General features: G+C 39.9%; 1 protein-coding gene and 1 long non-coding RNA gene across 3 annotated transcripts in view; one reads left to right on the plus strand and one right to left on the minus strand.

The window, feature by feature from the left end:
• LOC131544789 (Fc receptor-like protein 5) overlaps window positions 1–12,921 on the plus strand; it is a 275,408-nt gene that overhangs the window by 99,740 nt on the left and 162,747 nt on the right.
• Window positions 2,661–7,622, minus strand: LOC131544857 (uncharacterized). Of its 2 annotated transcripts, XR_009272245.1 has the most exons (5): window positions 7,412–7,622; window positions 7,167–7,273; window positions 7,011–7,068; window positions 6,354–6,456; window positions 2,661–3,169 (listed from the first exon to the last, which is right to left on the minus strand). It is a non-coding gene; the product is annotated as an uncharacterized LOC131544857 (long non-coding RNA). The 2 variants fall into 2 exon arrangements; XR_009272244.1 differs by having other exon boundaries at window positions 7,167–7,622.

Raw genomic sequence — 12,921 nt, forward strand, 5'->3', positions numbered from 1 at the left:
CCTCTGCACTGGGGCGAGTTTGCTCTTTTCCCAGTTGACCTGAAGGCCCAACTGGCTGAGGTGACCAAGCACCAAATCCCTGTGTTCGCACAACCGCTCCCGAGACTGAGCAAGAATGAGCCAGTCGTCGAGATAGTTGAGGATGCGAACACCCTGTTCTCTCATGGGAACAAGGGCTCCCTCCACGACTTTCGTGAAGACGCGGGGAGACAGGGCCAGCCCGAAGGGCAGGACCTTGTACTGATATGCTCGACCCTCGAACGCAAAGCGCAGAAACGGCCTGTGTCGAGGAAGTATCGAGACATGAAAGTACGCGTCCTTCAGGTCGATCGCTGCAAACCAATTTCGGGGACGGATGCACTCGAAAATGCGTTTCTGCGTGAGCATTTTGAACGGTAGCTTGTGAAGACTCCGATTCAAAACTCGCAGGTCCAAGATCGGTCGCAACCCACCGCTCTTCTTGGGTACAATGAAGTAAGGGCTGTAAAACCCCGACCCCATATCGGCTGGAGGGACCAGCTCTATCGCGTCCTTCGCCAGTAGGACTACGATCTCCGCACGCAAGACATGGCCATCGACCGCTTTCACTGAAGTTAAGTGGACACCTCTGAACTTGGGGGGACGCCGGGCGAACTGAATCGCATAGCCGAGCCTGATGGTCCGAATGAGCCAACGAGACGGACTGGGGAGCGCTAACCAGGCTCGCAGAGACCGCGCAAGCGGGACCAAGGGGACCGTAGGCGTACCCGCAGTGGGGCAGCGAGGTGGAACACAGGGACGCGGCTCGGGGGGCTCTCTTTGGGAGGCGGCCCGTAGCAGGGTCTGAGTGTGCTGCGCAACACTTACCTGGTTCCACGGTCGGACAGGGGGTGCAGGAGAGGCTTGGGTGACCTTCTCGAACTGCGCGCTGCTGTCCGATGGCGACAGAAGAGGTGGATGAGAGTGGAGAGGTTTTACTCCTCCCACTACTCTCCGAGCCCTCTTCGGACCCGGAGATGATGGAAACTGCTCTTCTATTGAAAATTTGGGTACGAGATGGCGTTCCTGGACCACCAAAGTGGACATCGCACGACCCACTGACCGCGCTGTAACCTTCGTCGCCCGAAGCGCAAGGTCCGTCGCGGCACGAAGTTCCTGAAGAACTTGCGGATCATGACCACCCTCGACCCACTGATGGACCTTGGCCTGATGGACCTGCAACAACGCCATAGCGTGTAAGGCGGAAGCGGCTTCCCCACAGGCCCGGTAAGGTCCGAGTGTTTACAGGCCCGGGAAGGGAGAGACGGCTCCCCCCGCCAGGTGGAGTTAGGGCACAGTTGCATAGCAACGGCCCGCTCCACAGGGGGGATGCGCGTGTAACCCTTAGCCACCCCGCCATCAAGGGTGGTGAGGGAGGAAGGCCCACCGGCACGGTTTCGGGCAGTAAAAGGTGCCTTCCATGTACCAGTGAGCTCTTCATGCACCTCCGGGAAGAAAGGAACCGGGGTGGGTGGCTGAGAACCAGCTCGTGCCACCCCGAGAAACCAATCGTCCAGCCTTGAGGGCTCGGGACACGGTGGAGGATTCCACACGAGCCCGACCCTGTTGGCGGCCCGGGAAAGCATAGCCATCATTTCCGGATCTGTATCGGGCACAGCTACCGTACCCGAAGGAGGCAACTGCGCCGACGCGTCATCTCCAGAAAGGTCTGACTCACCCTCCGATGCAGCTATCGACATCTGGTCATCGGGAGGAGTGCTGAAGGAAACGGATGGTACACACCTTGAGATGGCCCACCGTGCTCCCCCGGCAGCTCTACTGGCTGCGGAGTGCAGGAGGAGTGAGGGTTCCTAGGGGGTTGGTTCCCTCTGAGGAGGATTGGAACGAGGCAGCGGCACTGGGACTCCGCCCCTTTGCAGGAACTGGAGTCTCGACCGCAACTCCGAGATGGTCATCCTCCCACAATGGGTACATGACTCATCCACAAACGCTGCCTCAGCGTGCGCTAAGCCCAGGCACGCGATGCAACGCTCGTGACCATCCCTCGGCGCCAGGTAACGACCGCACCCAGAAACACACAAGTAGAATGTCATCTTAAAAAAGACGCAAGCTCTACTTGTGTAAGCTCTTTTAGGGACTTTACTGTTTTTATCAGTGCTGAAGCACGCAGGGGAACGGCCGCGGCAACACGGACAGGGATTTGTGCCACCTGTCGTGTGCTCTCTCTCTCTCTCTAACGCTCTCTTACCAGCCGTAAAAACGGCTTTTACGCGCTGTTTAAGCGCCCCGTTTACCAGCCATGAGAACGGCCTTTTCAGCTCTTATGCTCAGAAAAAAACTGTCTTTCTACACTTCCAGCAGAGAACAACCGTTCGGCTCCGAAGCGAAAAGCTAAAGATGCAACGCACCTGCTGCTCATTATATACCCGCGCTGCGAGGTGAGCAGCAGCTGCATATGATTGCATGCCAATATGCATTGGCTCGTTTTAGTTACACTCGAAGTAGATTGGCCTCTCTAGCGAGATTCCTATTCGTCGGTCAGACCGACGTACGTCGAACGTGACCGACTGAATGGGAACTTGCTGTACATCAATCGGACGGCATAAAAAAATAAAATAAAAAAACATTCTAACAATTAGATGTCCATAAATCTGCAGTGATGAGATGCTTCATTTTCTAAAAATGGAAAAATAATTTTCTTAGAATTTAAATATACAGTATATAGTAACACTTTCACAGAATTTCTTGAGAAAATTCTCACTCAACAACAAAGCACTTTATTGACTGTTGACTATGAGCATTTTGATCAGGCTGCTATGTTTAGGTTCAGTTATTTTACTCTAATGGCAATATATAGGTCCTTTTCTATGCAATTAAAATGAAATAACTGAACATAAATATAGGAGCTTGAGAAAAATGCTCATTTTAGAAGAAAATTTCAGATGGCACTTAGAGGCTTTTGCATCTGAACTCTTCATATATATATATATGATATAGTTTTCATTATACCTAAAAATGAGCTAATTTCTCCATGCACCTAACTCTGAAGAGAACACAATATGCTAGTAGACAGCAGTCCTTGTGAGTGAGTGAGTGAGTGAGTGAGAAGTCTGGTGTGGAGGGTGGATCTGGAGCTGAATTCTGTCCAGGTTGTCACAACATCTCTTGATTTTCTGTCTTCACAAAAAGCCTGAAACACAAGTCAAACATTAACAATAATTGTTATGAATGTAATGTGAAGCTTTTACATTCACAACGATTGATCTTGGTGGTGAAGTGTGCAGAAAATTCTGCCGGACTGAAATTTAGTCTTTGGTGAACAGTTTTCAAGAGTGCAAATAAGATTTAGAACCGCCACGGGGTAAATTTGACCTGTGGCTTTTTTCAAATGTACATAACAGATTTTCAACAAAACATTCAAGTCTTCCAGTCATTGGCTTTTACTAAATTTATGTAATTTACAATCCAATGTTGTTAAAAATTATTTAGATAAAACCAGATAAAAAAAACAGAGCTTTTAGACCTATAAGTGCCGCACGGATCAAATTTACCCGCTATATAATGCATGTATTTTCACGCTGTCATTTTCTTGACGCTTGTGTTTTAACATCGTACATTTCTAGGCAATGCCTTTCACTCACCGATTTAGCGGTTATCAGTTTAAAAAATAATGTCAAAATGACTAAAAGAATGCGATTTATGGAAGGTCGGTTATTAGAAACACTAAATGCCATGAGTGATGGAGAGTCTGATGGTAAGTTATGCGTCCTGGGTCGGCTCAGCATCTGACAGTGATCCAAACATCATATTTAGATGTTTTAGCCTAACGTTACTCATAATTGGTCAAACTTTGGTTTTATTATGTAATTTTTGTCTTGCCATATCGTTTATTGCCTGCTACTGTGTTGCTATTTATTCTAGTCTGGCTGTTTCCTGAAGAAAAAAAATCTAAAAAAATCTATTACATCTATGATGTAATGAATAAAACATTTTTTTTGATTACCTGAAGTTTATTGGCGGTGTTCTATTATTCAAATTATGAATGATATAACTAAACAAATTAATAATTGGGCCTAGGTGAAGCTGTGCGCTTGAATTTGTCATAGCATCTTCCTATGCAGTGTGGTCAATTATTATTGCTCATTATTGTCTATTGGCTATTTTAGTAATTTAAATAACGTGGGTTATCCTAATATATTGATTAATGACATTGTATTATAATATTACACCACCCAAATATTTACTACCTTCTAATTTTCGTAGGCTTTTTTTTTTTTTTTTTAGCTTACTGACCATTATGGATTAGTGTAGGCTGCATTAAAAAGTCTTGAACATAAAACAACAGGGTAAAAACATAGCTGACGACTAGACATAATCATTTCATGACTCTAGACACTTCTTTGTGAAGACAGTGGCATAATACAGTGAAATAATATGTTATGTAGTCATATAAAAACAGTTGCCATGTGTGTGGGTAAAATTTACCCGCTGGCGCTTTTAGGTATACAGCGACCTCTGGCGGTTCTAGAGTTAAGTACCTTTCAGGCTTGTGTGAGGTTTCCACAAGCAACAAAGTCTACTTGAACAAACACTTTAGTACATTTAAAGTCTAGAAAATCAAACTTATAATTCCCACCTTCACCATCGATCTGGCATGGCAGATGACCATTACAGACTGTTTCACTTTGAAGTGAGGCACAGTCACGGTACTTGGTTCTGTCTTACCATTATGAATTTTAATTTCAAAGTAGGGTTGCGCGATAATGCCCATAGTCATATCGTCCTATCGTCAGCCTGTAAGATCGCCGATACACAATAGTATCGGGGGGAGGGGAAATTTTTTGCTTATTTATGTATTTGTTTGCTTATTTATAAGATCATTTATTTACTTATTAGTCTACATTTTTTTAATTTTATTTACACTTTTATTTAAATATTAACGTAATTATTAATTATCACGCGGAATGACACATGGCAAATGAGGACCGTCTATCATTCTGACAAGGAGGATGGAGTTGGTGGGAAAGAAAAATGCCACATCGCATATTTGGCAATATTTCGGGTTTACACCAGATGAAAAAGGTGACCCCACTGATGTCACGCAGGCAGTTTGCAGACTTTGCTCGAAGGTTGAAATCACGTCTTACTTACAAGAGGAAGTAATTGATGGTGATGACAAGCCACTGGACTGGTGGAAAGAAAATAGATGCCGCTTTTCCTTTAATGGCAAACCTGGCAAAAATACCTGTGTGTTACCGCGACTAGCACCCCTTCAGAGCGTGTGTTTAGCGCAGCCGGCAACATAATTACTCCCCTTCGCAGCCTACTCAAACCAGAAAAAGTTAACCAGCTTGTTTTTGGCAAAAATCTGTAGACAGAAGCATTACTCTTGCATCGTAAACAGTCATATTGTTTTAAATCTGTAAGCAATGTAACTAAGATTGCATTGTTTTAGTTCTTGGTTATTTAATTTGTTTTTTTTTGCTTTTTGTTTATTGAAACGTGTTTGGCTATTAGCGACAAGATAAACACTCTTTTATGTTAAATATGTTAAACAAGTTGGAGTTTGAAATAAACCTGCTTTTCATTTTCATAGCCGACTGATTATTGTGCATTTATTCTGAATACGCATCATACATTTGCGGCTTGCAAGGAATGCTTATGACGATTTTAAAGAGAATCACTCCTTTTGAAAACGTATTACAAGCGACTTTAAAACTAAATTTCCTTCATTCACAAATTATGTCAAGCCTGCTTGTTATAAAGAGACATCATTTTTGTACAGCTGTTATTTTAGCCATGTTTAAAAAAACGGCAAAACCGCATGATTTTCGTTTTGTTTTAGTTGCATAAAGTGTAAACAACAACAAAAATAACATAACTACACAATAACAAAAATGTTATATTATTACATAATTTTGTATATTAACACTGATAAATTTATGTATGATTTTTTATATATTCCTCTGCACGTCGGTCTGGTGGGTGAAGGTTACGCCGACGATGTCAGTGTGAAACTATGCAAGGGCCAATGAATTGTACTTTGATAATAATAATTGCCTAATAATAATAAAAAAACAAGAACTAGAAAATAAGCCGTATTATCGTCATTTTTATTAGCTATCGTCCATATGGCTGACTATCGTCGATAGACGATAGTATCGTCTATCGGCACAACCCTATTTCAAAGCACTTTTTTTATTATCATCTGTGTCTCATTTTGAATTATGTTGTACCTCTCTGGTTGTAGTGTCCTCATGCAGTGTTAAACGAGACAGCCTTGTAAGACATACAGGACTCCAAAAATATTTTATATTTATTTGATATATTTTTTAATATCTGATAAACTTTTGAATGTTTGAGGTTTTACTTACTAGTCAGATGCTCATAGTGTCTTGGAGATGTTCTTCGACAAAAGGTCCCCTCCAACTCTGCTGCACGGCCATCAGCATGGAAGAATATAGGAACATAAACAATCTGTCACAGAGCCAACAATAGTATACAATGTCAGGTTTATTAGAAATAAACTACGGCAGGGGTGAAATGCAGAAATGAGAGAGAATAATGTACAGAACATACAAAAAAATCATAAGAAACGAAGATTTATATTTTTAGGTTTTAAAGATGCATGATGATATAGGTGAAATATATTGGGAAAAATGCATATGAAGTTATTTAATATGCTTTCTCAGATCGCCTATGTTTCCAATATCTCTCTCAGCAGCATTAGAGGGATTTTTCTGACACTCCTAAAATCACAGTACAATTTTTATCAATATTTGTCTACAATGAAAGATAAAAATGTGTTTGAAATAACGTTAGCTTCAGCCCATTTTAGTTCATGTAACTTTAAGTTGATTAACAGTACAGTGCATACTTTTAGGTTAAATTAATTAGCTTATTTCAATTAATCCATTAACAAATTGCCAGCAAAACATTTACAAAGCTATAAAAATCACTCATCTACACATAATATGTGATTAAAATCCGAAACTTTCATAAATAAGAGCTCAAATCTATAGCTAGCTTACCTCTTCTAGTTAGCCTCTGTGATGCTAACGAACTTTTTCCGATGACACTGAACCATTTCTGTAAAGTAAATATTCAACAGAAGCGTGTCAATTACATGTAAGAAAGTGTCAAGAACAGTTATGTATTATTTGTGTAATTTTAGGGACTAAACGTACCTGAAAGCAGTAAAAACAACAGTGAAAGACGGATTTTTTTTGCTACTTGTCAGCTGAGTTGCCGGCCGGTTTCCATGGAAACTCCTTCCACTCCAGTTTAAAAGCGCCTCGAATGTTCAACGCGCGCATCCATCAAACACATGAAAGTTACGCAGCGTTTACATAAATAGTACCAGTACATAAAATTAGAAACTTGATGGTAAATGTTTTTTATACAATAATTATAATTATAATTCGGGACCGACCTAGCAGTTTTATTGCGCAGCAGCTCTCTCACTCACAGCGACCTCACTCAGAAAGACGGTCAGGATAACGGTCATATTTTCAAACTTAAAATGGCGCGCACAGTTTCATTGGCCAGTTTCATGAATGACAGCCAGATTAACCAATCATGATCAAAGCAAATAAGTTAAATAACCAATAGGAATTGTTTCAGCGTGGTAAGGAAGCGCAATGTGTTTAGTTTTATTGTTGTTGATAATAATTATACTAGAAGGTTTCATGATAAAAATGTAAAATGATAATAAAATAATAATAACGATCTTAATAATAACAGAAACTATTTATTCTGTACATACATTAAGTGATTCAACATACAGATCTTGAAAAAAAAAAAAAAAATCAAAGTTGATTTATAAGTGTTTTTATTACCCTTTTTCAACCATTTAGCATTAAACATTATTTCAACGTAGTTTCAACATTGAAACAACAACTGTCATTATTTCAACCATATTTCAACGTTGAAGGTTGGTCATGTGCCGGCTGGGCGCCTTTTGGCGAACTTTTTTTCTCCCTTTTTAAATTTCAAATCACATCACATCAGAAAAGCATTTATTTTTTAATAAAAATGAAGGAAATAATCAAAGAGTTGAACATAAAGTATCGGGTAGGGTTAGGGTAGGTCTTTTGTCCCAATAAGGTGGCATCCATGAATTGGCACAACAGCAATCTCCTCGCTTGCTTGAAATTCAATTAGATGAAAAGGCATCCTTAAATGTAGAAAGAAAGAAAAGGGTATTTATTCCTCATCAAAAAAGGAATAACATGGACTAAAGCATGCACAAGTGTACAGTTTGCTCAACCGTAAAGTAGGGTACTATTGCAATTTTTTTGGCAGAATATGTTGGGGTGTTGTTTCATAATCTCACAAAAATCATTGCAAAATGCTAATAATATAGTGGACTATATACAGTTCATGGTATTGAGAAAAGTAGGACATGTATCAATGCATGTTAAATTCAGCATAAAATATCATTTCCCCAGGTATTTTGAGGGATAATGTGTCATCTCATATTTTGAAAACATGGGTGTAGTGTATGGAAAAATACCAACTTTTGTGAAATACTTACAGCAAATTTTCATCCAGAGTAATAGAAGTCATAGTCAGAAGTCAGTAGTCAACTATATTATTAGAGTTTTTAACTTGAACTGAATAGGGGTGTGTGTGTGTGTGTGGGCTCTATCTATCTGTCTGTCTGCATGTACAGTATATGTATGCATATGTATGTATGTAGCCTGTGTGTGTATGTATAATCATATGTATGTATATGTTTGTGTGTGTGTGTGTGTGTGTGTTTGTTCTGTTTATTGAATGCAATTTAAATTATTCATATAATTATTTACAGGTGAAAGAATATGACATCTGAATGTATTTTGCATGAAAATGCACTACTTTGATAAAAATGCATTTTTCTCAGTTTTTTGACCAAAATGTTGTATTTTTGATGGTACGGTACCCACCTGCATTCAAATGGTCATAAAACATGAACACATGAAGATAGAATAAAACAGTTTTTTTTTTTGTTTAAAAGCAGAGACTTGGTTCTTTATTTTGATATATAATATGTTCTTATATTCATAGCAGAAAATATTCTGAGGGCCGTCAAAGTTAGGTGAAAATCATCAAAAATGCTGGCGGTGGCTGGCAACTTTTTTTTTTAAAAACGCTGGCGGTGAAAGAGTTAAAGTCTCATGAATTTTTCCCTAAGTGAATTTCAAAAAAAAAAAAAAACGTGAGTCACATGTACATTTTACTTTGTTTTACTCTGTTCCTATACTACTTTGAGTTATTATGACTCTTGGGTAACAAAATTAAGTGTCTAGTTTAAAATAAGACCAGATTTATGAATATAGACCATAGGGGTTAAGAGCTGCAGACATTTTTATTTACATATTAAAAAAAAAAAAAAACACAGCTTATAAAGGATCATTCTTGTTTTGTTTTATTATATTATTAATGATTAATTATATATATATATATATATATATATATATATATATATATATATATTATTATTATTATTTTTTATGTGTATCTGTGCATTAAAAATACCATCCCCACAATAAGAATGACGCTGAGTCAAATTAAGATAAAGATGTGTTCTCACATCTGGAGTGTTTATTGAACCAATCAGATAAGAGTAAATCGAGAGTCAGCGAGAGCCTCATTTGATTGGCTGAAAGAAGGTCCCGCCTTCCACACGCGCTTGCAAATCTGAAATCAGTGAGAGAATCGTGCCAAAACTTCAAGCTCAAAGACGCAGACATACATAGCGGGTTATTTGGGGAACATTTTGCTCTATGCACGCAAGAAGTCATTTAGACAGTTGCAACGATTTTTTTCTACACACACATATATTGGTTTTAGGCGGTCAATCTGATTTGCAGTTCTTGATACGGTTGTTTTCGCTTGCAAAACACTGGGCACAGGTTTGCAATACTTTTGGCTGTATTTGGGCGAAACAACAGTGCCAAAAGTGTAAGCGCGGAAAAATGAAAGTCAGAAGAATACAGATCATATTTATTTTGCCTTAGCATCAGTGGCGTACCCTGGGGTTTCAGTCAGGGCCTTCAGTAAGCAGCTGTAAACTACATGTACACAACATCTCTGTTACAGTTAACGCAGCCGTATGCATATAATGCACATATTATGCCGCACACAGGCTCTCAACAACAATAACGGCTGATCAACAATTTCAGTAGTAGGGGTCACTATGCACATTCACGTCACTCTAAAATAACGACGCGCCCAAAGCAGCAAAACTGTGCAAACGCTGGACATCCACACATCCACACACACACACCACACTATACAGTATTATCAACGCACCATGTACACCTCCATAACAATGTGCATGATACAATACTCATCAAATAACAAAGCACTCAACTGTCACTTGTAAATAAAGTCCATGGGTCTGTCATTCCGTCCCTTTACTCGTATTAAAAAGTAAACACGTCAACAAAATAACTTGTGCTCGGTGCTAGCTGTTAGCCGCTCATAGCACTCATAGTTGCAGTCTTTGAAATGGCGCATAAAACCTTTGCTGGCCCTTGTTAGCGAATTCAGTTTAGGTCTTCCTTTCTCAGTTATTCTCTTTTGTCTGCAAAAGGTGTTTTTAGTAGCTAGGCAACAACATCTGGTGTAGGCGCCGATGACTGCAGCTGTCATTTTCTTTCTTTCCTTGGACATCCCTGAAGGCGGTCTAACGCTGGGGTAGCATGGAGAGACCTGGACCCAGACCGTTGCACGTCACTAGACCCAGAGGGCGGGCTGTCACTGAACGTCAGAATTTGATTGGCTGATGATTCTGTCACTAATGCTCGTAACAAATCAGATGTGACGTCTTTCAACAAAAGGGTAGCACTATCTGTAGCACTATGCCTCAGACTTTTTTTTATGTAAGATATTCCAGTTCAACCTCTACTAAACTAATCATAGGCAATTTTGTGGACATTACACAAATGAAAATGATACCTCAATAATCAATAAAAACATTTTTCACACAATTTTATTTTTTATAGGGCCAGCAGAGAAGGCCCTGCTGCCCCTGACGGCCTACCACTGCTTAGCATGAAGTTGCAGTTTCACAATACATGAATTACACTTTTTATTTTTTACGCTTGAAACGCGATTTACACTTTAACAAATCTTTTCTTGCGCATGCAAAATTAATTTACGCTTGCTATCGTATGTATTTCACAAATCTTACCCTGCACATGCGAATCTTTTTGACGTCATTACCTTCATAAAAACGTAGCTATAATATTCACTCAGCGTTTTGTGTTCTTGTTAAACTGTGTGTAAAATGAGCGGTGATCGTTAAATCACCCTACGGACCGTCTATTTGCTGGATGGTTTCAAGGTAACGTTAATTAATAGTCGGTAGCTAACATTAGCCCATAAGCTAAGCCCGTACTTTTTTACGTTCAAACAGGCGCCAAAACCCATTAGTTTGAACCGACTCAAACGGTGATTAAAATGCCGAAGCTTAATTTTCATTATAAAGAGGATGGCAGATAAGACACTACACATGAGACCAAAATTGCCAAAATGCAAACTTAACAATGCACAGCTAGCTAGAAGCTAGCGCTAAACCATTATCCACGAGTGAACATGCTAAAGTTGTCCTAATATCAAACAACGTCTACAGTCATTAATATACATGATGATATCGATACATCAATAAACTTACTCAAGAGGGTTCAGCGCAACCGTGTCCCAGCAAAGAAAGTCTCCAGCGATATGACTCTCGTCTCGTCTCGTCTTGTCTCTTGTTGGACTGTGATTCAACCGTTACAGTAAAGGCGCGTCCGCTAGGGGTGGGCAAATCGATCTTAATATCGATAGTATCGATACCAACGTTGGTATCGATATCGGATCGATACTAGCGAGATTAGATCGATACTTTAGGTTAATTTCCTCTCCTCTACACTTAATATATTGCTTAATACATTCAACAAAGAATAGACATGTCTGTGTGTTTATATACCGCTCTTTTCACGTCTCGTATGCAAACATTACTGCTCCTCCCCTGCTTTAGTGTTTTGTTATGCCATCACGTGACTCAGCGACTCCAAGCGCAAGCGGATATTATTGGCTACAGCGAGAGATGGAACGGTAGAAATTCGCTACTGTGGCAACATCACCAAACTTATTCACCTTTTTCAACTTGGAAGTAAGTTTTTTTTCATAGACTGTATGTGCGAGACTTCCACTTCATTAGGCACGGTAGGGAAATCATGAGAAAAATAACAGTGCAATAAATGGTAAAATTGTTTGTGCTATCCACAGTGTGTGTTTATAATTAAGACAATTAATTAAAATAATATGGTAAGAAACACCAGTTTGCAATACCAAGCAAGCAGCAAAACGAGCTGTTTTGTACAGTTTAAAAATTGCTGGAAACAGATTAGACTGGAAGCCAGACCCATTAAATTTACCGAATTTTTCCCTTTATAACTCTTTTCTATGGGTGGAAAATGCCTAACAATGCAAATATCCACATAGCTTTAAGGTGAATGTAATATTTTAGTCATATCAACATGTGATTGTTAATTTTCAAAGTGTAATTGGTCATTTAAATGCATGTTATTAAAAATGAAAAAGTATCGGTATCGGTATCAGTATCGGCGATACTTGCCCTGTATTTACTTGGTATTGGATCGATACCAAAATTTGCAGTATCGCACACCCCTAGCGTCCGCATCTGCGGATCCGACATGGGTCCGCTCAGGATCCGCTGATTGACAGTAGAATTTACGGCGCCGCCCGGAGGCGGAGCTGATCCTCTGGGCGGCGCCAAAACGAATGTGACAGTCACGCGGGTTTGGCGACTTGAAGGCGGATCCGCCTTGGAATCTCCTGCTGTGTGGGCATTTAATAATTAGAAATAAAATTAAAAAATTACACTCAGTAAGTTATTGCATACTATTTTATAATGTATTACAATGCAGAAGTGCAGATAATTACCAC

The sequence above is a fragment of the Onychostoma macrolepis genome, chromosome 07 (assembly GCF_012432095.1).
Source record: "Onychostoma macrolepis isolate SWU-2019 chromosome 07, ASM1243209v1, whole genome shotgun sequence".
Lineage (NCBI taxonomy): Eukaryota > Metazoa > Chordata > Actinopteri > Cypriniformes > Cyprinidae > Onychostoma > Onychostoma macrolepis.